This window comes from Oculina patagonica, chromosome 5 (assembly GCF_052425735.1).
Source record: "Oculina patagonica isolate OP01 chromosome 5, crgOcupat, whole genome shotgun sequence".
In the NCBI taxonomy this organism is placed as follows: domain Eukaryota; kingdom Metazoa; phylum Cnidaria; class Anthozoa; order Scleractinia; family Oculinidae; genus Oculina; species Oculina patagonica.
The window spans coordinates 14762490-14768075 of record NC_135762.1 but is presented as its reverse complement, the minus strand read 5'-3'; positions in this window follow the sequence as shown (position 1 = coordinate 14768075).

Genomic DNA, 5586 nt, shown 5'->3' with positions numbered 1-5586 from the left:
TGGAGCGCATAAAACTGAAGGAAGGCATACAACTACTTCCAATATTCAATCGGCACACTTCTATACAAGCCATTTCAGCCAAATATTTGTTTTGTATTTATGATTGCAACAAATTGGAACACGAGGTCATCACGCTACGGATCGAGCACAGCGAAGTCTGTACCGGGTACTGCCCCAAGAAAGTTTGCTTGAAAATACAAAAATAATGTACACGACTAAATTATTAAAAAAAAGCTGTAACAGCAGCACCCGATCCAATGCTAAGACAATAAAGAGGTTAAGCATGACGTTTATTTTTCCTGCAAACGGCAAAATTCAACTTCTACCGTCTGCCGTTTGGCGTTTGTACGCAAAAATAAGTAGTTTTGTGTTTGTCGTGAATGTGGGATTTTTTCCCTATTTGTATGAGGGATTAATTTAAGAATTCCATAAAAAGATAACAAAATGAAAGGCAAGCTCTCGTTTGCTGTGTGCCGCCGTAACGTCATGCTTAATCTCTCTAATATTGGACCGAAGTAAAGCGTTCTGATCGTAATTTTCGTTAGGGACGAATGAGACGGTATGATTTTGCCTACGATTATCGCCTGGTACACACTTTAAGACATGACTACAACACGAATCGCGCCGTGTAAATCAACCTACCACATACCTACGACAGACACGTGCGCGTGTAAAAGGTCCTAAGTCAGGTCGTGTCGTAGGCTTGTCGTAAGCTTGTCGCATGCAAGAAAGTCATACCGTGCAAATCGGCCCTTATTGGCCCTCTAAGCTATCATGGGTTTTATGTTGATGACGCGAACTGAAACGTGATAAGTCATTATAAGTCATTTAGCTGTTTGTTTGCCCTTTTTCTTACTATTTTATTTCATTAATTAATGTTTTGTTTGATATTACTAGACCGGTACCCTTAATATCACAACAATATATACCAAGCACAAGTGAAATACTGGATCTGCACGCGATACGCCAAACGCCAATTAAGAGTAAGTTATTAATAGGTCTTTTAATATCGATGCGAAAAAAAAAAACTGAAATGACCATCGTTAGCCATGACAAAGCTTTTAAAGCCACGTTTTAAACAAATGCAAACAATTGATATCCCAGTCAAACATAGGCGTACGAGGCCGGGGGGCGAGGGGGGCTGCAGCCCCCCCAGTGCCAAAATGTTTCGGGCAAAACGCTAAGAATTCGGGCAACAAGCCAGAGAAAAAAATAGAAAATAAGCAGACAAATCTCAAAATTACAATGAAAACGAATTATATCTACAGAAAAAATTTAAAATATACCGAACTTTGTGTTTCAAAAGTCCAAATTTTTCATTTATCTGCTTTCGTTTCCCCTCGCAAATTGCTATAATCATATTTAATTTTCTCGCGAATTCTGCATGATTCAGCTGCAATCAGTTTATCCATAGCTTGAACGTTTTCGCACGGTGGACCTAGTTTAAGACCTTGAAACAAAGCTGCGATACGGTCACAAATGTAATAAAGCTAATGCTTTTGACCAGAGGCATATAACCCCTTCGGGGTTATATGCTTCTGTTTTGACTCATGAGCTCAGAACTTTCAACAATGTGTTTCAACCAGATATGCTTCTGGTTTCAACCCATTCATCCCTGAACGTTTTAAACAGTTTAAATAGCTTTCAAAGGGGAGAAAAACAATGTAAATTGCCTCCCAAAAAATGCTTTTATTTTTGTGTAACTAAAGTGAATAGATAAAACATTTCCGAAGAAAAAAGATTCAGTGCATTGACATTCGGGCAACGCCACGGAGATTAATTTAAGAACTATCGTTTCCTTTAAGCAAGCAGGCAAGGTTAATACACAGCTATTTTAACACACGTTCTGTTGACTATTTCGTATGCCTGTTTATTCGGCTTTCAACCCATGCCATTTTTTTTTTCGGGCAACAAGGTCTCCGCCCCCCCAGGTCCGAAGATGCCCGTACGCCTATGCAGTCAAATGATGGCTGAGATAACAATAAAGAATTATTCCTCTTTCACAATACTGGAGCGTGAAGCTTAATAGCAACAAAGTTCCAAAATCATCCTCGGAGACCCAGGGGCAGTTAGTGGGGCAAGAGAAATGCGAAAAAGCGGGTAAAAAATAGCGCGAAACTGCCAGTTACATAAATCAGCATATAAAAGTTCTATTGACTGAAAGTGACCCTGGGGAAAGATTCTTACCAGACCAGTTCAAAAAGCTCTTTGAATACTGCCTCGTGATTGGGCAGAAAAATCTTTTGTTTTCCCTTTGTACTATTCTGCCCAATCGACGACCAGCTTGACTTCGGTCCTTTTGTACACAAAAGCCAGTGCTAGAATCGCTGCTGCACGCTTTGCACGCGTAGCTAGTCGCGATCGGCCGCTCGACACATTAGCCTGCGAGAGCAGACGCATTTCCGGCCGTCGCTTCTCTCCGCCGAAAAATAGCGTCTGCGAAACCGAGCCAGGAAACGATTTCTGTGACGTCAGTTCAAGGTAACCAATGAAAATTTACCTTGCATATCCGAAGAGGTGCCACGCGTGTAGCCTGTGAGCTGTCACACAATCGCGTGGAAAAAACAATGGCAAACGAAGTGGACACTACGCGATGAGAAAGTGTTTCAGTTTAATGCTTTAATTGGAAGTGGGAGACATCTCACGAATCTTTAGAATGGATTTGGGACATCAGCAATTTTCTAAGCATTGCCTGAGAGGAATATTTAGTATACTATTGTGATCGTCTTTCCGCCGCTTGTAAGTTCTAAGTTGAATGAAGACAATGAAGGACCAGGTCAGCCTATTATCGTCGCTTGACCTAACTGAAATAGTGCTGAATAACACACGGTACATTGGAAGCCGAGAAAAGAAATATTGAAAATAGCCGCTATTTGATCGTGTACGGAGTCTCAGATAGGTGAGATAAATATTCGGTAGCAGCAGTCGTTGTTGACGAACCATATAAACATGTTACTAGTTTTGTTGGTAAGTTTATTTTATTGTATATACTGTCACCAGGGATTTCAAAACAAGTCATAAAATCGATTAGAAATTTTAGGAAAATGTATGATCAACCGGAACCGTGTAGCGGGCAGTTCCCAAGAGAGCGACAGAAATCGAGCCAAGTTCTGGTGTTTTGGGGTCAATTGCGGTAAAATCATTACTTGCTGTAAATAGTAACTTTACTCCTAGACAAAACTGCCCTGAACTGAAACTAAGATGAAGATACCAAATAAAAGCAATACTATTATTGGTCAGAGTTGTAATTTCAGTGTACTGTCTCTTCCGAAAGAGACGAATCTTTCGAGCGACTCTCTGAGATTCGCCTTTACGCAGCGAGTCAAGATGTAAACATAACTTTAGCTATCGCTGAAATCTGCGAAAATTTTCTTAGTTTTTATTCTTTGGGACAAACTTTTGAGTCTTCGTGGTGCAAAGAAGAACGATAAGAACGCTTCAGGGTTAAGAACTCGCAGGCCTTGCAATGACGCTTGTCGCAACTTTTTTGTGTAATTTCTCGAAAGGTGAAGATGAAACTCACCTGGTCGATTGTCGCGTCCGGTGTGTTGCTAGAATTTATTACCTATCTACTGAAAAAAAGGACATACATTATCCTCTTTTGCAACTGAAACTACTTTCACCGGGGTAAGAAACCTTCGATGTTTCAGAAAAATTGTCATAGCATCTCGCAGACAGCTCGTAACAGCTTTGTCGCAAGGGAGCCGCGTGGTGTGCACTCGTGTTTTATTCTATCGCGTAATCTAATTGGCCAAAGAGAAAACAAAAGATGCGACGTCACAGAAATCGTTTCCTGGCTCGGTTTCGCAGACGCTATTTTTCGGCGGAGAGAAGCGACGGCCGGAAATGCGTCTGCTCTCGCAGGCTACTCGACACATCTGCCTGGTTTGTTCGTGAAAAATATACTCTTGTTTGGAAAAGTTTCGCCTCAAACTGTCATCAATCTTTCCGTTAAAGACCTGAAAAATCTTAAAGAACCCACACACTTATCGAAGAGTAGGGCACGGAGTTCCCGGTGTTGTGGTCTATCTTTGCGCATTGTGTTGTATACTGTGAAATGCTCGGTTTCATTAGCATATACTTGCTAGAGCCCTTACACGGCTCATAATACTGAGGGTAAATAAAGTTTCAGTTCAGTTTCAGAAAAACATCGACCACAATCTGAAGAATCCGCCGTTTCTCCGTGGGCATGGCCGTCAAACTTTCGACGTTTTCGACCAGGGGAGGCACTAGCCGAAACTTTTCCTGCCTGAGCAAATTCTCCGCGAACAAGCAAGACAGATATAGCGAGCGAACTGGCTTTCTGTACAACAAAAGGACCGCAGTCAAGCTGTTCGCCGATTGGGCAGAATAATACAAAGGGAAAACAAAAGATTTTTCTGCCCAATCACGAGGCAGTATTCAGAGAGCTTTTTGAACTGGTCAGGTAAGAATCTTTCCCCAGGGGCACTTTCAGTCAATAGAACTTTTATATGCTGATTTATGTAACTGGCAGTTTCGCGCTATTTTTTACCCGCTTTTTCGCATTTCTCTTGCCCCACTAACTGCCCCTGGGTCTCCGAGGATGTTCCAAAATAGACTAGCTATGCAATTAAGAAACATCAAAATGAAATTATCATACTACAGCTATTAAAGGAGGTCAGTCACGGACAACTCATTTTGAAAAAAACTGTTAAGTTTTTTCAAGTTTGTCAGTCGTAATCGGTCTTAATCTTCGGTCTTAATCTTCGTCTTAACCATCCTTGGTTATTTTCGCGTTTTGATTACTCCTTTGTTGTTTTCCTACATAACACAACTATTATTTTGAGGTTTCCTTGAATTTGGAAGAAGTCAGAAAAATGACTTAAAATATCGTGACAATGCTCCTTTCATTTGCATTAATGACTAAGAATAGCCACGGAAGAGTTTTGTGCCGGATAAGTCACTACGAGTCATTTGACAGTTCACTGCTTTCCCTTATCATCCTTTAACCCTTATCATTAACGACGTTTAAATCAATATTGGACTATTACGCTATGATACAGACAACATGCACGCGTGTCAGAAAGCTCGTGCATTTCTCTGCGTGCGACACTCCACACCAACAATTGAGTATCGAGATTGAGTAATAAATGGAATATTGAGAAGTAGTTTTTTGACTTGTCTCAATCAATTATAAACACTCTTGTTCCTGTTGGTATTTTTGACTTCATTGGTTTTATCCTACCTAAGCAATCAAATATCATTTGTAGTTTTATGTTAATTTGAGGGCAAAAACAAACAAACAAAAACTAAACAACGAGGCAACACTTCTCTAACCAAATGCATACAAGGCATTTTTATAGAGTCGACAAAAACATCAGATTTCTCATCCGCAATCAAGACTCTGGATTACCTTTAACAGCAAAGTAGAACTTAAACCAAAAATCCAAAATGGCACTTAAATCAAGATCTGCAACGGCAATATCATGATAACTTAACAGTTCAGTTTTAAGTTCTCCGTGTGATAGGCTCCTTTAATCCACGAATGCAATACTGATAATGGTTTCTCTTTATATGACGCACGTAAAATTGTCTTTGCAGGAGGTTTTTGTTTGTTTTGTTGGG